The sequence below is a fragment of the Canis lupus genome, chromosome 3 (genome assembly GCF_011100685.1).
Source record: "Canis lupus familiaris isolate Mischka breed German Shepherd chromosome 3, alternate assembly UU_Cfam_GSD_1.0, whole genome shotgun sequence".
In the NCBI taxonomy this organism is placed as follows: Eukaryota; Metazoa; Chordata; class Mammalia; order Carnivora; family Canidae; genus Canis; species Canis lupus.
The window spans coordinates 55,713,795-55,735,099 of NC_049224.1; the positions used below are offsets into that span (position 1 = coordinate 55,713,795).

General features: G+C 45.0%; 1 protein-coding gene across 6 annotated transcripts in view; it reads left to right on the top strand.

The window, feature by feature from the left end:
• The window catches only part of SH3GL3 (SH3 domain containing GRB2 like 3, endophilin A3), a 137,415-nt gene that overhangs the window by 25,531 nt on the left and 90,579 nt on the right, over window positions 1-21,305 (top strand). For 2 of the 6 annotated variants that reach the window (XM_038532975.1, XM_038532979.1), the window contains exon 1: window positions 13,131-13,228. The exons of 3 other annotated variants lie outside the window; for them this stretch is intronic. The gene's annotated coding sequence lies outside the window, so the exon portion shown is untranslated. Of the gene's footprint in view, window positions 1-13,109; window positions 13,229-21,305 lie in introns of those variants that run through there. One more of the 6 variants, XM_038532976.1, reaches the window with a different exon arrangement.

Below are 21,305 nucleotides of genomic sequence, written 5' to 3' on the forward strand. Positions count from 1 at the left end.
ATCTCTATTCTTTCTGCGCTCCTACCAGAATCACCCTTGTATCTGTTATTTCCAGTGGGTACCTGAGACTCATCAGGCCTCTACCCATATCCAGTTCCAAAATTGTTTTCACTTGCAGATATTTGTTACAGCAGCTCCCCACCTCTTGGTACCAAAATCTGTCTTTGTCAGCTTGGGCTGCATAACAAAATACCATTGACCAGGTGGCTCAAACGTCCTTGGGTGGGAAGTCCAAGGTTCAGTTCCTGTGGAAAGAAAGTCCTATTCCTGGCTTGTAGTTGGTCATCATCTTGCTGTGTCCTCAGATGGAGGCAAAAGAGAGCTCTGAACTCTTCTACATCATGTATGGATAGCAGTCCTGTCTTGAGGGTCTCACCCTCATGACCTTATCTGAATATATTGACCTCCCAAAGGCCCCACCTCCAAATACCATCACATTGGGGGTTGGTGCTTCCACATACAAATTTGGGTGGGGATAGAAACATTCAGGGCACAACAGCACTCAAACGTACAATCTATACGTGTTTGGGTACCTTTCAGTTCTTTGGGTGTATGCCTGTGAGTGCAATTGCTAGGTCATTCTTAAATCCTATGATCTAGAAGAATTCTCTTCCTCTTTCTCTCTTTTCCTCCCTCCTTCTTCCTTTCTTTCCTCCTTTTTCTCTCCTTTTCTTTCTCTTAACTTTTTTCTTTTCTATTTCTTTTCTCTCTTTCCTTCTCTTTCTCTCTCTCTTCTCTACCTCTTCTCCTTTCTTTTTTTGTTTTCTTCTTTTTTCCCTGTGACATCCATTTGTTGAAATGACCAGGCCTGCTGTCCCACCTTCTATCTTCGTGCTGCTTTTCAGCATGCTCCTCTGAGTTTTGCATTTCCTATTATTTGGCGCCAATATGTTTATTTTCTCTGCCTTTCCTACCCTCACTGTGTTCTGTTTGATGTATTTGCTCTTGTATTTTGTCCGTGGCCTGTTTTCGGGGAACAGACCCTGTGGCCCCATAGCAGATGCTGCTCTCTCCCACAGTAAAGCTATGTGTGAGGAGGCCTTTGCTCTTATTCTTCGAGGAACTATTTTTGTTCCCTTATGCTTCAAATTCTGGTCATAGGCCTCAGTCTTGTGTTTCTATTTGCTCATCCATGAATAGGCCTAGTGTTGGCTCAGGGATGTGCTGCCCTGTTCACTCACAGTGCCTCCCTGTCCTCCCTGACGGGCCCCAGGCTGGGCTGGTGTCTCCACTGGGACGGTTCTGGTCGGTGGCACATCTCGGGCAGCTCTTTCTGGCTGACATAGTTTCTGTCTTCCTCCCTCCCCATCTGTTTTCTGACAAGCGGTACAATGGATGTTGGCTCCACAGGACCTGATCAGGCCTTCCTGCCATGAAAATTGACACCTGCCTGCAGGTTGTCTTCCCAGGTGAGGAGGCCACATGCCCAGGAATGCAGCTGGTGTGGGCACCTCTCACAGTGCTGGTTGCTCGTGATGAGCTGTAGAGTCTGGATGGATGAGGAATGCAAGTTACTGATGAGACATGAGGACTCAATCTCTTCAGAAAGGGGTTCCCAGCAGTGTCAGGGTGGTTGTATGACTGGGTTCACATCCCTTGGGGCTTCGGTATAACAGCAGCCAGTGAGGTTAGGATGCCAGTGGGGTCACTGCTGGCCCATACTGTGTTCTTTCTATGAGTCAGACTTCAGGACCCTTCACTTCCACATGTAGGAAGCGTGTCATGCCAGACTGAATTTGTTAGCACAGGTTTTTGACTGCCATGTGCTAAAAAGTTGTGCGATAAATACATAGACCTACCGTGTCTGTGAAGGAATGGGCATGCTCCCTCTGATGCGGCCCAGCTGATGCCACCTGCTCAGCTGTGCACCTGCAGCCCCTTGGGGGTCACTGGTTGGTGACTGTAGGCCAGGATTCCTTCCCAGCAGCAGCAAAGCCTTCTGATTTGCTGTGTGATATATGGATTCTTATCTTTTCCAGACTGACTGCTACTCCCTTCTCTCCAGACTTTTATTTGTTTTCCTGGAGACTTCAGTGGGCAACCAGGCACTGTTTGTCCCCTGCTTCCCCTTACTCAGGAGGACCTGTGTGGACTTTTTGGTAGAGATACTGGCGAGTTCTGAAGGCATAATGCTGTGCCCCAGGGATGAACGGGGGCCCTGGGAGCCCAGCGTCATTTGTGCTGGCAGGTGGGATGCTGTGTCAATAGCTGGTCTGCTGTGTGGCTTTGGGAATGCTTCAGCTCTCCCGACGGCACTCTCTAGGAGGGTGTTAGGTCTCCGGTGACTCCCAGGACATACGACTGGCTTCTGAGTGTGACTCTGGGAATCAGGCTTGTTGGCCTCCCTAATTGTGACGAATAATACCTACGTGTGAAGAAGATTGAAACTGCACCACAAAATCCAAGGAAAAAGGTAAAAACCACCTCAGATTTCCACTCTCCAGGGTTAACTGCTGTTCCTTCCCTTTTGATGTCGGCTGCTTCCTTTGGGGGGGTGGGGTGGGCGGTGAAGCCTCTCTCAACCTCCTCTCCTACAGCAACTGAGCTTATTACTCAGTCCTTAGCCGGTGTTTGAGAGCCCAGGGCCAACTGTATGTGTTTGCACACTGCATTATTCCTCCATAACTACAAACACAAGACTCCTTTGATATGGAATGAGTCAGTCGCCTGGGGTCACCACAGTTGTAGGTTCCAGTCAACCTCTGCTGTGTGATCTTGGGAGAGTTACTTCACCTCTCTGGTCTGTACCTCTAAAATAAAGAGGCTGTAGCAAAATACCCTTTCCAGGTGAAACTAAGCAGGGAATTAGGCCTAGTAGAGAACAGCCTGTGGGACCAGACATGCGGGTATAACTTCATTTCACCGCCTTTCACTTTGTTGCCCACAGACACCACATGTCTTCCAGATTGAGGGTTTGGGGCCAAATGGCCAAATGGCTGCCGGCCCATTTTTCCAACAGCATTCACTCACTTCGTGTCTCTGTGTCACTTTTTTGGTAATTCTTGTAATATTTCAAACTTTTTCACCATTATTATATTTGTTTGGGTGATCTGTAATCAGTGATCATGACTAGCTGAAAGCTCAGATGATGGTTAGCTATTTTTAGCAGTAAGTATCTTTTGGTTAAGTTTTGTACCTTTTTTTTTTTTTTTAGATATCATACTGTTGCACACTAAATAAACTACAGTGTACTGTAAACATAACTGTTACTTGCACGGGAAACCAAATGATGCATTTGACACTCTGTGTTGTGGGATTCGCTTTATTGCAGTGGTCTGGGACTGAACCCACAACTTCTCCAAGGTGGGTGGGGGGGCCTGTACTTGCAGACCTTTGTGGTGAACTTGGGAATTGCTGCGTGAGCAGGGAATGATGATTGACTAGGTAGGGACTCGTGTGCTAGGCTGGGTCTCAGATCTGCGGATACCAAGAAAAGCAAGACACAGTACTTGCCCTTGAGAAGTCGCAGTGTGTGTGTCGGGAGACAAAAGCAGAAACAGGTAACTCCAGTGTGAGGGGACATGCCGTTATCTGATAAGATGCCAGGGGCCGGGCACGTGTCTAGAATGAAACAGGCTGCACATGTAATGGGGCTGTGTTTTGTTAGAGCAAGGCTTCTTGGTGACATGACTTTGTGGGACATCCTGTTATCAGAAAAGCAACACCCATAGTGTCTGTGATAAAATGAAAAAGTAAACATTTGGTCTTTGTCCCTGGTTCCTGACACACAGCTCCTAAGACCCTTGCAATCTCCTGAGTGATAAGAGTGTCTTTTATATGCTAATTGATGAATGGGGCTTGGGGGCCCCTAGACAGTTTCAGGTGGGGCTGGTTGCCAGACAGACCAATGTGTGATGAGAAGGTTGGAGCTTGGAGTCCTACCATTTGGCTTCTTAACTTTCACGGGGAGGTGGGCAGAGGGATTGAAGACTGAGTTAATACTAGTGAACAGCAATTTAATCATTCATGCCTACCTAATGAAAGCTCCTCAAAACCCCTTAAATGAAGAGGTTTGGAGAGCTGGGCTGGTAAATGCATTGAGGTGCTGGGAGGGTGGTGTGCCCACCATGGGGGGACATGGATGGATGCCCTGTGTGTGCCCACTGCCCTTCCTTGCCCCGTGCATCTTTTCAGTTAGGCTGTTCCTAAATTGCATCCCTTAGAATAAACCAGTCAGTAAGAGTAAATGCCTTCCTGAGATCTGTGCCATTCTAGCAAATTCTCAGACCTGAGGAGAAGACTGTGGGAATTCCCAACTTTGTAGCCAGGTTGGGAAGAAGCATGGGTCACCCGATATTGGGACTGGTGTCTGAAGCAATGGCCGAGCACTTAAATCTTGGAGTCAGATGCAAACTCCAGGCCATTAGTATCACAATTGGATGGTATTGTTCGACGCTAGTTGGTGTTGGTTACTGGAGAAGTGATTGTTGGTGGAGGGAAAACCCAGACATTTGGGGTCAGAGTGTATTGAATGAAACAGATCAGTGTCCCTGATGGATTTAAGGGGCACAAACTGGAATGTTGTTGGTCTGGGATGATGTTGAAGGCATTGACTTCATTGTGGAGGTCAACCACTGGTGGTCAGCATGGTTCCTAAACTCACCCCATTGGTAGGTGTTTCTGGAATGAGTGAATCGGAGGCAAGTAGAAGTGACCTTGGATAATTAACCAAAGTATAGTGAAGCTCCTTTCCAAACACTGGTGGCTGATGATCTTTAACTTGTCAATAATGCATGAAACACTACATTGGACTAGAACATTCTCTGAATTTAACTTCTGCATTCCTCCAGGAGCAAATGCTTCTTTAGTGTCTGCTCTGTGTGCATTCCAATCAGCCAGGCATACTTTTGTTATGAAATGGTGTAGATAAGATTTAGAGGACCTGACCATCTTTCTGCTTTGGAATTTGTTGAACCTAAGCGTAAGTAAACAGATTCACACCTCCCAGGTTCAAAGTCAAAAATATATGTGCTTGCACTGCTCTGGTGTGCAAATTGCTTTCAAGGGAGCTTGGTATTTGAACGGTGCTCTAAGGAGTGGGAGAGTAAGTGACATCTTCAGGTGTGTGTTCCAAGTCACGAGCAAACCTGGATCAGAATCCACCAGCAAGGCATTTGGATGACACAGAGCCTGATTTGTTCACTTCGTGTTCGTCTGGCTTCCAGCATGTGGAGGAGGTTGGCCTGCTTGCTTGGGAATATGTTTCATTAAGCAACTGAACCAACCAATGGAAGAGACAACCTTTAATTGTTAGACACACTTCCTGACCTACAGGTATTCTCATCAGAAGTTAGAATAGGGATCTGCTGGACTTGCTAGCCGTTCAGTTTACAGTAAAACATGAAAGGGGAAACATAGGAGATACCACCACGGATGCAATCTGCCAAATCTAGGATGTGGAATTTATAAGGGATGGAGAACACATTTCTTTAGTAGGTAAATGGCTGAGAGTAAGTCGGGGAGGGGAATGGAGGTGAAAGAAAACAGCACTGGGGCAGAAGCAGTTGGCTCTCGTCTCCCAAGCTGGACAGCCTGAGGGGGCCTGGTGGGGCCTGCTTGCTTGGAACTCGGGCCATCCTCTGCCTGAGGGCTTTTCTGCCTCCTGCAAGAGTATGTCCAGCAAGCAGAGCAGGGTGCCAGACAATCAATGGCCTGGAGAGTTAATGCCCCTCCGCCTCAGCAGTGATGGATGAATATCCCAATGTTCTCCTCCCCTCCTGGGGTTGGGACACCCCACAGGGCTGCCCCAGGCTCTCTCCCGGACTTGTCCAGAGGAACCACGCTCCGTTTGTCCCCGTGGTGTGCTCCCTTTGGCGGCTCTTTCCTTCCCTGGCTCCTTTCCCTCTTCTCCCACCAGTTTTGCCGGTGTCACTGCCCAGATAAACGGTTTGCACTGAAGTCATTGCCTCGGGGCCTTTTTCCAGACAGAGGCATATCCATCCAGGGCAACATGCAGACCTTATCTGCATCCCAGTTTAAACAAACCATCTGTGAAAAGGCATGAATCTACCAGGGGAAATAGGATCAGCAACTGTATGTCAGACACTATTAAGGAATTGCTGAATATATTTTAGGTGTGAAAATTATTTCTGCTTATGTTAAAAAAAATAGTGCTTACCTCTTAGAGATACAGACTGAAGGATTTGCAAGTATTGGGATTTGCGTTGAAACAACCCAGGGGCAGGGGGAAGGGTACTGGGAGGGGGGCTGGTGCAATAAAGGCAAATTCCAACAGTTGTTGAAGTTGAATGATGGCTACATGGCGGATCATCACACGGTTCTGTCTACTTTGGTGATAAGCTAAAAATTTTCCAAAATAAAATGTTAGAACAAAGCACGTGAATGCCCTTCTGGCCTCCCTGCTCTGTGGCAAGATTATGCTCTACCAGTCTTGGTCCTGGGACACAGCAGCTTTGGTTTGAGTGGGTCAGGGGGCTCCTGAGTCCCAAGCATCTCCGTTCTTGGCCCTGCTCACCTTGGCAACCTGCATTCCCCGCCCCCCCGCCCTACACGCATTTCCATGGCCAGACTGGAGACTTCAACAGTGCTCAGACCTGTTTCATCCTGAAATCTTAAATTCCAGCCCATGAGCTTCTGCTCTCAAATCAACCCATTCATCTGGTGCTATCAAATCTGCTTTCCAGTCTACAGTGCACCAGCCTCCTACAGGGCGTGTGGTCTTGACTGCTGCTTGCCAGAGCTGCAGGGTGGGTGGGGTGGGGAGGTTGTGCGCTTCTTCTTTAGAGTGGTGGTCAATAACTCCAGTGGGATACCTGGGAGTATGTGACTTTGGCCTTGGCAGTACTCCAGGAGTGTGATGGCGGAGGGGCAGAAAAGCGGGCCATGCCACCATGATTCTAAGAGGTAGGATGGAAACCCCCAGTCAGGGGAGGATCCAGTAAGAGAAGAGTTCAGTCCTCTGGGAGAAGAATGTTGGAGAAAGCTAGGGTTGTTGTCTGGGCATTAGCCAAATGGCCTGGACTTTTCCAAAATGAAATTGGAATATAGTCAGGAAACCAAGACAAAAGTCCAATCTTGAAAACTGAACACATGGGCCAGGTTTAGGGTGAGTCTGCTGCTCCTGGCTTACCATAGGTATTCCATCCTTTGGGCAGCAAATGGAATGGCAGCACTTGGCTGCTGGAGGGGTCAGGGCCAGAGCCCTGTGGGGCTGCTTTCTAATGGGCTTGGTCACTAAAGCAGGTGGGTTGAGGGTGGCCATGGAGAACATACACGGAGGCTGAAGTTCTTTTATATTTGTCTTATTTATTGAGAGGTCTCAGTTCTGTACTGAAATAGAAACTGGCTTTATTTTTATCAGTCACTGTTATCCACCATGCCGAAGAGAATTCTTCTTTCCTTCTGTGGAGGGGGACCCTGAGGATATGTTGGAGAGCCATAGCTTTCCTGCCATGCTCAATGTTGAAGACACTCTTCATTTCTCTGGTTATAACTTAGCCTATCTCCTATAGCATGGCGAGAGACAGGCTCCCGGCTGCTGAAGTGGAGGAATGCCTGTAGTCAGGCTCTGAGGAGCATCCTCCCCATCCCCCTAGCTGCTTCTCCCCTTCCCCGCCCCCCTGCTGGGTGCAGGGAGACAGTGGGGGAAGCCAGGTTTTTAAGAGTCCCAGTTGGGGATGGTGTGTGTGTGTGTGTAGGGTCTCTGGGCTTGCTCTGGGAGAGCAGCTCTGTCCCAGTTCCTCCCTCCCAGTTGGTCCCATTGGTGGTATAAAACCCTTAAAACCCCACCATCATCTCCAGGGCTATGTCTATCACTCATCCTTGAAGCTGCCTGAGAGCCCCATGTCTCTTCCTGTACGACTCCCTGCCTTGGGCCTTCTGGAGTCAGAGGAGCTACTGGAGTCTTTTTTTGTACCTTCTGAGGGCTGAGGAGAACAGTATTCCTTCCTTGGAGGCATCTTCAGTCTTTGCCAATGGTTTTCTCAGTGTGTCCCCTGACTGGCTTTGGGGAAGTGAAAGCACTCCCATCAGTTCCCCTGAGCCGGGGAAGAAATAAGAAAATGAGCTAACACACAGGGCAGTTCTAAGCACATTAAATATTTTAATTGATTTAATCCTTGAGATGACCAGATCAGGTAGTTGTTATTACCCTCATTTTACAGACGAGAGATCTGAGGATGAGAGTGGACATAAAATGCCCCGGGTTCCCAACTTACAAGTGGCATTTGTGGGACTTGAACCCAGGTGCCTGGCTTAGGTGTGGCATGTTCCTCTCGCCCTGAGGCCCCTTCTCCCCATGAGGCAGGCCACGCCCTTCCTCCTCTGTGTTCTCTCCCTGTACTGTCTGTGGAGCATTTGGGTGGGGACAGGGCCGGTTCTGGCCTCTCTTGGTAATGGTGGGGTGCCAGAGGCTCTGTCCGTGGCTGGAAGCTCATTGGTGACTCTGACTGTGGCCGGTCTTGAGCCTTTCGTCTTCGGCTTTGACCTTTGGTCAATAGGGACGGTCCACTCAGCTTGCTCTTTCTGATTATTTCAGCAGCGTGACAGCCCCTGCCCTTTCCTGAAGCTCTTTCCCCGAGGCTGGGTATCTCGTGGCTTCTCTTCCTTCCCTGCCCGCCTGGGGTTGTCCAGGGCAGCCTCCCGCGCACAGCCCCCGCCTGCAGGCCCCTCGAGGGCTGCCTCCCCTTTCGTGCTTCCTGCGGGCGCAGGTCTCGGGGCCTGGAGCAGCCTGACATCAGTCTGCCCTCCTGCCAGGGCCGCTGAGCCCCCGCGGGAGATCTTGTAACCGCACCGATGTTTCTAACCTGCGGCTTCAGCTCCGGGAGGAGCCGCTGATCCTTTCTTTGGCCGCGAATGACTGACTGACTTGCCTTCTCTCTGGGTGGCTCTTCCCGACCCGCTGCAGCCCTGAGCTCTCCGGGCGGCGGTCCTGGCCTCTCCCCTTCATCTTCACCTTCTTCTTTACCACCCTCTTCGGAAGTGTGCTGCTTCCGAAGATCCTCCCGTGACTCACTCTCCCTCCAGCCCGTCCTGGCTCACTCCTGTCTTCGCGGCCGGACAGGTACAGGGCAGATCTCCGCCTTTGCCTCCCCTTCCGTCTCCCCCTCCGCCCAGTGTCACCTGCCTCTCCCTCCATTCTCTCTGGAGATGCGGCACTCAAGGTGTCCTCAGTGTCTTGCTAAGAGAATCCAGCAGGTGCTTGTGCACAACAGGCTGTGCATGGTGGCGCCCCGCTCTTGAAGCACCTGCTGTGGTTCTCACGGCGCTCTGCTGGTGAGACTCCTGCTCTGTCCACCGCATTTCATGGCTTCTCCTTCTCTGTCCATCTCTGGAAACTCAGTGATCACTGGGAGTTTGCTCCGGGTCCTTTTGTCCTTCCACGGAGCTCATATTCCGTGGGTGATCCCACCCACTCTCAAGGTGACCCATGTGACCTCCTACCTGTAATTCCCAAATCTGAATTTTACCTCCTGTTATTTATCTTGAGCTATTGACAGCCTTCCTAGGCATCTCTACCTGGGAGCCCCACACACATCTCACATTGTCCAAAATAATGCTTCCCCTTCCCCCTCCCCCAAACCTTTTCATCACCGCAATTGCTAGAAATTGTACAGCTGTTCTTCATCTTTGAGTAAAGGGCTCCAGAACCATGTTTCGTTATTGTTACCATGTTTCTATTCATTATTTGTTTGACATTTCTTGATTGTCCTTATTTACTTGGCCTTGTCTGGGCACCCATTCCCTACCCACATCTCTCCAGGACCCACATGCTATAGATTTTACCTCCTGAGTATCCTAAGATCTGTTAACTCCTCTCTGTACCCATCACTGCCTCAGGGGATAGCCTCATTGACTGTCATCTACATTGCTTATACGCTCACCTGTGTTTCCTCCCTCTCAGACCATATTCCTTAGCCTGCCAGAAGGATCTTCCTAAAGCACAAATCTAATAATGTCATACCCTACTAAAACTCTGGCCTCTCAGGGTCACCCTTTCCTGCTTTCCATTGCTGCCAGGACTGCCCCTCCTCTACCTGTGTCTGCTGACCCAGATCTGGCCATCCAGAACCACCTGCAGTTGGGTTGGGTTGCCCCTTTGAACCATATCCATGCTCCTCTCTCTGTTGATAATTCGCTTCCCTTTGTCTCCCTTCATTGTCTACCTGGTATTTGTCTTCTCTCTTTCAAGACTCTGCTGAAGCATCACCTGCTGCATTAGGCATTTTTGCTGTTTCCTGCCTCCTTACCCCATCCCCTACTGGGGAAAGTTGATTGCTCTACTGCCAGTGTTTTTATAGCCAGTACATGGGTATATATGTACATACCTGGCCCATTGTGATCCAGGATCTCTTCCTTGTCCTTCGCTCTTTAGTGTCTGAAAGCTCAGAAAGGGAGATTTATGCTGGCCAGTGTTTAATTCATTGAAGTTATAAATAAAACAACGGATTCTATCTTATACTTTTAAAAAGTTATTTATTTATTTATTTATTTAGATCATGAATGAGAGGAGGAGCAGAGGGAGAGGGAGAAAGACCATCTCAAGCAGACTCCACACTGAGCACAGAGCCTGACCCTGGGCTTGATCTCATGACCCTGAGATCATGACCTGAGCTGGAATCAAGAGTTGGACCCTTAACTGACTGAGCCACTCAGGCGCCTCTCTATCTTAAACTTTTAAAGAACAACTTCTAAATCTTGTAAATTCATTTGTAAACCTAGTAACATTTGTGTTAAAATGAAAAGCACTAATTTTACTTGCTCTTTGAATGATGCTCAATTTATAAATTTAACCGATTAAACTTTCAAACAGTACCATTTATGCATTCCATGGATTAATTTCTCTTAAGTATTTTCAAGTATAGCTATAAGCTCAATACGTATAATTCTTATTAAGCTTTAAACTCCGTAAAAAGTAGACAGACACATATAAAAATACCTATAGACGTTATTACTATGATTGTACCTTACGAATCATTGTATCCAGTACAGAAGCATTAACACCAGTGATTTCCTTATCCCACAGTCCTAAGCCAGCTGTGGTCCCCAGCCAAATTGGGAACCAAAATGTAGTCCAGCTCTGTGTTACTGGTTGGAGATTGGGACCTGGACTGAGAATGTGGGGCTCCTTCCAGAATGATTATCTGAGCTGGTGTCTGTTCAGTGGCACTCCTCATTGGTGGCTATCACATCCACAGTCAACAGGACTTCCCTACTCCATTCTTTTTAGTGGGATCTTTTCCAATTTTATGTGCTAATTTTTCAGCAGACTGGTATCTTTTTGGTTTTAAGATTTTATTCATGAGAGACAGAGAGACAGAGAGGCAGACACACAGGCAGAGGGAGAAGCAGACTCCATGCAGGGAGCCCGATGCGGAACTCGATCCCGGGTCTCCAGGATCATGCCCTGGGCCAAAGGCAGGTGCTAAACCGCTGAGCCACCCAGGGATCCCCATGCAGACTGGTATCTTTTCCTGAAATAACACATCTTATGAATTATCAGGGACTTGCTGGGCTCTTGGATTCTAGTTTCATTGTCTAGGATTTTTTTCAGATCTCCCCATTCTGTGCCCAGGCCCTGTTATATTGTGTAATTGTTGTGTGTTTGCTCTAACGCTCTGTATACTGATGGATTTCATATATTTTATTCAGGTTGCAGTAACAGTAGTTCGAACACTGGTCATCACTTACTCAGGTTTATAATTGGTATAGTTCTCATTGTCTACCATTCTGTGGTCGTTTTATTGACCCTTAATCATTGACTCTCTGGGCCTAGAGCAGTGTCTAGCTCACGTGCTAGGCTCTCAATCAACATTTGTCTAGCAAATGACTTGTTTCCTTGAGTAGATTTGGATCTCTGTGAGAATTGGGATTGTCTTATTGTTTTCCTGGAACCTAACACAGACTGGGCCTGGGTCATGGTAGCTACTCATTACGTACACATTAAATGAATGAACCAGGCAGAAATTGTGGATTGTGATTGCTGAGAATATTAAAACAATTAGACAGAGCTTTATTTCTGAAAGATTCTGTATTGAATGCCAGCCTTGAGCATCTCATTAGATTCTCTCCCTTGCTGACTCCTTCTGACCCTCCCCTTCCTGAGCACCTGACTGCTACCTTTGCTGGCCACTTGCTAAGCCCTCAAAGCGGGCTGGAGTTCATAGGTACGGCTCTGGGCCAATATGGCCTTTGGGCCACATGTGCTGAGCCCTATCAAATGCTAAATCTCCCCCCTTATGATCTTGGTGATATGCCACACTGCAGGATGTGGGGCCTGGCTTCTTGAATGGCTGCTAAAGGCTGGGTGACAAAACCAGAAGTGTTGGGTCCTTTGCTCCCTGTGATGAACCTGAACCAATGGGACATAATAGGAGGGAGCTGCACAGAGACATTTCCCTTTCTTCCCCCCTGCCATGGGCTACTCCGAGGTGCAGCTTGTTCTTTCAGGTCTTTCTGAGAAAGTTTCAAGTATCGAGTAGACATACCTATCTGGTTGCCTGGTGCCTCCTCCTGGCTTGTTCTGAAGGAGGCCAGAGCCATCACTCTGCATGCTTCCTAGTATCTTCCCTTGTGCCTCACTCCCTCTATCCTCACCTTCACCATCCTGGGCTTGTGCCTCTTAAATAGATTGTCAGCATGTTAATCCTTGCCTCAAGCTCTGCTTTCTGGAAGACACAGGCTATACAATACCCTTTGGTAAAAGTTATAGTCATGAATTCTGGAATATTTTTCTTTGCCCTCTCACTGTCTCTGAAATTCTGGAGGAATGGTTTGTGTGGTCAGTGACTAGAAAATATTACCTTTTTTGTTGTTTTCATCTGATTTTTTTGTTCAATGTTCCAAAGTTGTTGTTTTATGCTTGTTAGAAACAGGAAGGGGCTATGCAGTTCTTTGAAAGCCAGCAGCTTGTCACCCTTTTTGTGGCACAGTTAAAAACTTTATGAAGTTTTCAAAAAAGTAAATTGATTAAATTTGAAATTATTTCCTGAAGAAAACCCTGTGTTTTTACATTTCCAGAAACTTAATAGTGTAAGCAACCCAGTTTATGAAGGATATAGTTCATATCTTAAGGTAAGTTCTAATTTTATATTTGTAAAGTGCATCCTAAGAGTACTTTTTGCCCTAATGTTGTTTTTTCCTCCTGACTTAGATATTAAAGAAAAAAGTTCACTTTGCTCATCTCGGTCCTGTTTAATAATCTTGAAACAGTTAGAGGTGGAATTCAGGGTACGATTCTTGGTGTCACAAAGGGAAGAGACATTGAAAGGTCAGTTTACTCATTTTCTTATTTGAGTGCAAGATCTGTTACTCACCCTGGACATGTGAGAATGTATTTTACATTTAAGACTTACCAGCCTCTTTCTGGGCAGTTGTAGGAGAGGAAGGAAACCCAATGACTCATTAGAAAAATAGGGATCTTAGAAATAATGTTAATTGCAGTCTTTCATATGCAGACAAATCTAATGGGGACCAAATTTCTCTCTAGGAATAATAGACATTTCGAAATCTGGAGAATGATTTAAAATCCTCATCAGATGTGGTTATGTTTTTAGACTGAGCAACAAATATGTGTCTAAGTCACAGTCTTCTCTCTGAAGGTCTAATTTACTATTTTAGGATGACCTTCTTCTGGAGACGAGGCACTCCCTTCACCAGCATATGGAAGTGGAAAGCAGAGCTAGGGTATAGAGCACTTTCAGAGCGCACGATTGGAATAAAAATGTTTTGGCGCCTTCCTTGGGGCTGCCTCAGAAATCTGACAGTTCTGGTACCCAGAGTGAGTGAGGTCTGTAACCATTGCTGTGTTGGGTGAAACGGGAGTGTAGGTATAAGATACACAGTAGGGGAGAGGGGAGGCCATGGCCTCTGCATTCACCTGTGCCCATGTCCGGGATTCATTTTTAAAAAATTTTTTATTTAAATTCAATTTGCCAGTATATCCAGATTCAGTTTTGTGTTCACCCTCCTTCTTCATACATGGGTCTCCTGCACCACTCAGGAATTGGGCTTACCAGGGGAATTTTAAAAAAGAAAACCATAGCTGGGGGCATCACAGTGCCAGATTTCAGGTTGTACTACAAAGCTGTGGTCATCAAGACAGTGTGGTACTGGCACAAAAACAGACACATAGATCAATGGAACAGAATAGAGAATTCAGAAGTGGACCCTCAACTTTATGGCCAACTAATATTCGACAAAGGAGGAAAGACTATCCACTGGAAAAAAGTCTCTTCAATAAATGGTGCTGGGAAAATTGGACATCCACATGCAGAAGAATGAAACTAGACCACTCTCTTGCACCATACACAAAGGTAAACTCAAAATGGATGAAAGATCTAAATGTGAGACAAGATTCCATCAAAATCCTAGAGGAAAACACAGGCAACACCCTTTTTGAACTTGGCTGCAGTAAGTTCTTGCAAGATTCCATCCATAAAGGCAAGAGAAACAAAAGCAAAAATGAACTATTGGGACTTCATCAAGATAAGAAGCTTTTGCAAAGCAAAAGATACCGTCAACAAAATTCAAAGACAACCTACAGAATGGGAGAAGATATTTGCAAATGACGTATCAGATAAAGGGCTAGTTTCCAAGATCTATAAAGAACTTATTAAACTCAACAGCAAAGAAACAAACAATCCAATCATGAAATGGGCAAAAGACATGAACAAAAATCTCACAGAGGAAGACATAGACGTGGCCAACAAGCACATGAGGAAATGCTCCGCATCACTGGCCATCAGGGAAATACAAATCAAAACCACAATGAGATACCACCTCACAACACTGAGAATGGGGAAAATTAACAAGGCAGGAAACCACAAATGTTGGAGAGGATGTGGAGAAAAGGGAACCCTCCTGCACTGTTGGTGGGAATGTGAACTGGTGCAGCAGCCACTCTGGAAAACTGTGTGGAGGTTCCTCAAAGAGTTAAAAATAGACCTGCCCTACAACCCAGCAATTACACTGCTGGGGATTTACCCCAAAGATACAGACGCAATGAAACGCCAGGACACCTGCACCCCGATGTTTCTAGCAGCAATGGCCACAATAGCCAAACTGTGGAAGGAGCCTCAGTGTCCACTGAAAGATGAATGGATAAAGAAGATGTGGTTTATGTATACAGTGGAATATTACTCAGCCATTAGAAATGACAAATACCCACCATTTGCTTCGACGTGGATGGAACTGGAGGGTATTATGCTGAGTGAAATAAATCAATTGGAGAAGGACAAACATTATATGGTCTCATTCATTTGGGGAATATAAAAAATAGTGAAAGGGAATAAAGGGGAAAGGAGAAAAAATAAGTGGGAAATATCAGGAAGGGAAACAGAACATGAAAGACTCCTAACTCTGGGAAACGAACTAGGGGTGGTGGAAGGGGAGGTGGGCGGAGGGTAGGGGTGACTGGGTGATGGGCACTGAGGTGGGCACTTGACGGGATGAGCACTGGGTGTTATTCTATATGTTGGCAAATTGAACACCAATAAAAAATAAATTTATATAAAAAAGAATGGGGCTTACCCCCTTATGTCTGTGTCTCTTGGGGTATGGTGCTGTGCCCGCTGGAGGCAAGCACAGCACTTAACCTGTGTTTCTCCTTGGAGCCCCCTGCATAATACTCACTAATTCTGTGTTCCAGGTCACTTTGTAGAACATAACTACTGTGAACAATGAGAATCACCTGTATTTGGGCCTCAATTTCAGACGCTGGGAGGGATCCAAGGTTGTATGAGTGAAAGCAATTGTAGTCAAGGGTTCACGTAAAATACATGTTCTTAAAAAGTGTAGCCCTATCTAAAATGTGATATCATGCTGAGACTTTCAGACCTCTAGGTGAGAACTTTTATACCTCCTGAGATTTCTAGGTTTAATGCTTTGAATTATACCATTTTAAATTAATCACATATTTCCCATGTCACCTTATTCATTGGAAAAAATTATAGAATATGAAGAGAAAGTAAGAAAAAAGGCATACAAATCCCATTAGCATGCATTTATGTTAATATTAATATTTGGTGTATGTCCCATATTATTATATTTACATACATGTGTGAAAATATAAAAATAACATATACTCGTTTCGAACCTGCTTTTTTTTTTTAAAAGAATTTATTTATTTATTCACAGACACAGGGAGAGAGGGGGCAGAGACACAGACAGAGGGAGAAGCAGGCTCCATGCAGGGAGCCCGATGTGGGACTCGATCCCGGCTCTCCAGGACCACACCGCAGGCTACAGTCGGCGCCAAACTGCTGCGCCACCGGGGCTGCCCTGCTTTTTTTAAAGATTTTATTTACTTATTCATGAGAGATATATAGAGAGAGGCAGAGACAAAGGCAGAGGGAGAAGCAGACTCCCTGTGGGGAGCCGATGTGGGACTCGATCCCAGGACCCCAGGATCATGACCTGAACCAAACCAGATGCTCAACCACTGAGCCACCCAGGCATCCCTTGAACCTACTTTTTCACCTAACAATATGTTGTGGCCATATTTACACGCTGACAAGTACAGATCCATATCATAAATTTTATGGTATTAGTGGCTGCATAATACGGATGTACTATCATGTATTGAAGCAGTTTCTTATTGTTGGATATTAAAGTTGTTTCCAATGTTTTGCTAATAATAATAAGGAAAATTTACTAAGTGCTGTGTCAGGTGATGAATTTAAGATGTTCATAGGTAGGATTTCACCTAATCCTCTCACCAGACCTAAAGAGTATGTATTATCTATGTCCTGTTTACAGATGATGAAATTGAGGCACCAACCATATGCCTAATGTATACAGTAAATCTTGGAGCTAGGATCCAATCCTGGCAGTCTGACTTCATTTCTCCTAACTGGAATAATGTGTAGTCAGTGACTGTGTGCTCCTGTCTCTGACACAACTTTGACAATTTCTCAGGGTAAAACATATTCTGGAGGTTGCTGGCTTGGCATTGTATATTTTAAGGACTTGTTATGCATTGCCAAGTGATATTGCAGAAAAATTTTCCCTCAAATGATGTAAGAGAAGCCCCGTTTCTTTCTATCTTGATGGATACACAGAGCCAAAGACAGTACATCATTATTTTGATTTTTATTTAATTCTGAGGTGAGGTATTTTCATGTTTTTACTCATACTTTTAGTTTTTTAGTGAATTGCCAGTTTATATGTTTTTTTATTGATTTTTTATTGATTTTTAAGCATGATTTCAAAATCAAAAACTATAATAGGAAAGACTATTAAAAACATTTACATACGTGTGTGGTTTTTTATTTTTAAGAATTATTTCTATATTTCATGTGATTGTTAACTTGTTATAAATACTTTTTCCTAGCTGGTCTTTTGAAATTTAGAGTTTTAAAAATATTTAAAGAATATTTTTATTGTGATATGTAACATACATATGGAACAGTGCAGAGAATATCAGTGTACACTTTATCAAATAAGTATGAGATGAACAGCTTCTACCACCAACCAGGTCAAGCAGTAGACTCTTGCCAGCTTCTTAGAAGCTCCTCATATGTGCCTGTATAACCTCCTTCCAACCCTCTAGAAGAAGCTGCTATTGTGATAACCAGTTTCACAGGTGCCCTCCACTGATTCCCTCTTCCTGGTCATGTCCCCACCCCACCACCAGTCCATAGCTGTCCCATGTGACCAATAGAATACGGCAGAAATAATGGGATGTCGATCCTCAGATTGGGTTATAAGAGATTGCAGCTTTCATCTTGGGCTCTCCCATTCTCTCATGGATGAATGGCTCTGGGGGAAGCCTGTTGTCATGTCTTGAGGACACTCAGGCAGCTCTGTATAGAGGCCCAGGTAGCAAGGGCCTGAGGGCCTCAATCCAAAAGCACTTGGGTAACTGAGGCCTGCCAGCAGCTGTGTTGGGTTCACCAGGTGGCATATCCTCCTGCCTTCAGGTGACTGCAACCCTGGCTGACAGCTTTATTGTGACCTCGTGACACTCTGAGCCAGAGCCACCCAGCTAAGATGCTTCTGGATTCCCGAGCCTCAGAAACTGTGTGAGATAATGCGTGTTTGCAGTGTTAGGTTGCTGAATTTTGGAATAATGTGTCACATAGCAATAGATAACAGATGCAGCTATTCTGAAATTTTTATAATAATGATTTCCTTGCTTATAATTACAGTGTTACACACCTACGTGTGTCTGAACAATACAATACAATTTAGTGTTCCATGGGCTTTTAGTTTTTATGCATGGGATCATTTAATTTTTTAATTGGGTCTTCAATATCATGCGTATAAGTTTATCCACATAGTTTCATTATTCTCTCATTATTATTTTCTCTGCAGTCTAGAACTCCACTTACTTAGGCATCTTTTTTCCTGTTGATGGTCATTTGCATTGTTTTCCAGTGGGATGGACTGTTATTAAGAGTGTTGCTGTGAATATTCTGGGCACGTTTCCCTTGGCACATTGCACAGTTTTTCCTAGGTCTACCCAGTGGTATAATAGCTTGGCTAAAGGGTGTGGGTATCTTCACCTTTCCCTTCACTTTACCAGATAATGCCAGATTATATCAATGTACACTTTCATCTTTAGGATATGAGAGCTCCTATCGTTTATGTCCTTGTCAATACTTGGTATTGTCAGGCTTTCAAATTTTTGCATCATGTAGTCATGCCTCATTAGGATTAAAATTTACATTTCTTTGGAGGCCAAGAGGGTAAGAACTCTTTTTTGGCCACTTGAACTTCCTTTTTAGTGCCATGCTTATTCAACTATTTTGTCCATTTTATTTTATTTTTTCAAAGATTTTATTTATTTGAGAGAGAGGAGAGGAGAGAGAGTGAGCACTAGCACTGTAGAGAGTGGGGCAGAATGAGAGGGAGAAGTAGCCTCCCTGCTGAGCCGGGGCTTAATCCCAGGACCCCGGGATCATGACCTCAGCAGAAGGCATTCTTTAACTGACTGAGCCACCTGGAGCCCCTATTCTGTCCATTTTATAAGTTGTCTTTTTCTTATTTATTTGTGGCATTTCTTTATATATTATAGATACTAGTTCTTTCCTGTCCTATACTGTGCATATATCTTTTCCTGCTCTGTGGCTTATCTTTTTTCACTTTCCAAAGGCTGAAGTCTTTTGATAACAAGATTTTTAAAAATGTTAATGTAGTAGGATTTTTTGTAGTCCATTTTATTAGTCTTTCTTATTACAGCTTTTGATTTTGAAATCATATTTAGAAAGGCCTTCCTGGGGATCCCTGGGTGGCGCAGCGGTTTGGCGCCTGCCTTTGGCCCAGGGCGCGATCCTGGAGACCCGGGATCGAATCCCATGTCGGGCTCCCGGTGCATGGAGCCTGCTTCTCCCTCTGCCTGTGTCTCTGTGCCTCTCTCTCTCTCTGTGACTATCATAAATAAATAAAAAATTAAAAAAAAAAAATAGAAAGGCCTTCCTGCTCTGAGATTACACAAATATCCAACTATATTTGGTGGTTTTATTTTTATAGTTTTACTTAAAAATATTTAAACTATTAGTTCATTAGGAATATTTTTGACTCTGTGATGAAGGCAGTATATTTTTATTTCTTCAGCATTATGAATATGGTTAATGAGGTTACAGACTAATTTGGCCTCTTCCTATCAATCTTAAGTGCCACTTGTATTGTAAAATTGTATCCTGTATAGTTTTGGCTTTATTTCTGAACTTTCTGTTTTGTTCATTGCTATTTCTATTGATTTGGGCACTTCCTGCTTTTTAAAATGACTATAGCTCTGTGGTACGTCTCTAGTAAGGCCTGTCCTTATTCCATAGTGTGGTTCTGCAGCACTCCTGATGTTCTTTATTTTACATTTTTATTTTCAGGATGAGCCTTGGGATCATCTTTGTCAGTTTTCTCAAAATAGGAACATAAGAATTTTTATCAGGGTTGTATTATAGGTGTATCTGCGGAAAAAGGACTTGTTTGGGATTTTGAATCTTCCCACTTCTGCATGTGGCGTATCTTACCATGTACTTCCAAATCCTTTTATGTCCCTCAGCAAAATCAGGTTCTTTCAATATCGGTTTGGCAGATTCTTCTGCAGTATTCTAAGTACTTAATATCTTCTGTTGCTGGGGTGACTTACCTCCTGAGTGTTTTCTAATGCGTGGCTGTCCAACCACTTCTCCCTCCCTTGGAGATCAGGGGCTTCTGAGAACCATGATGAGAGGCTGAGCACTGTCCCAGCTCTGCCCTTACCTGTTTGCCAGAGTAGGTTTTATTTATATAAATACTTCTGTGTAAAACAGTATAGTTTCCCTGACCAGTTATTACTGAAATTTGGAAATCCTTTTTTGCTTATGTATTATTTTTGAGTCATGATCTTTACTGATCTCTTTTATTGATTTATTTATCTTATTGATTTATCTTGGATCTTCCAGGTAATCCTTCATTCATTTAAAGCGTATTTATTGAGAGGCACCTGTGTGGCTCAGTTGATTGAGCATCCAGACTGTTGATCTCAGCTCAGGTCTTGATTTCAGATCTCATGAGTTCAAGCCCCATGCTGGGCTCCACACTGGGCACGGAGCTTACTTAAAACAAAACAAAACAAAACAAAACAAAACAAAACATATCTATTGAGTACCCACTGTGTACCAGATACTTTTCTAGGTGTGTAGAATATTTCTGTGAACAAAACTGATGAATGTATTATATGCTAAGTTCAAAAGTAAATTCAAAAGCAGTCAGTGTAGGTCTCAAGGACAAGGGGACATCTGAACTAACCTGGAGGCGAGGATGTTTGGCTATGCAGGTAGCGGCTAGAAGTGTGTGCTAGGCAGAGGGAACAGCCTGTGCCAAGGCCTGGGGGAAGGAGCATGCCTGAGGAGTTTGAGGACCCGGGAGGAGAGTGGCTGGAGCAGAATGGGTGATGGAGAGGAGGGTGGCCAGGGAGGATAGAAGACTGTTCATGTGGAGCCTCACTTTAAAGACTCTGGCTTTCACGCTGAGTGAAAAGAGGCTTCTGGAATATTGGAGGGGCAAGATGGATTTAAATTTAAGAAAGATCATTCTGGTTGCTGCCTGAGAATAGACTTTATAGGGGCAAAGGTGGAAACTAGGCAGCTGGTTTGGAGGCCACTGGTGCAAAAGCCCCTCACCCAGCAGCTTACTGTGAAGTAAGCATTGGGTGCACCTTTATGGACTGAATTTTTTTTTTTAAAGATTTTATTCAAGAGATGGAATAGAGAGAGAGAGAGAGAGAGAGCAAGAACCAGCGGAAGGAGAGGGAGAGGAGAATCAGACTCCCTGCCAAGCAGGGAGCCTGAAGTAGGACTCGAACCCAGGACCTTGGGGTCATGACCTGAGCTGAAGGCAGATGCTCAATCACTGAGCTACCC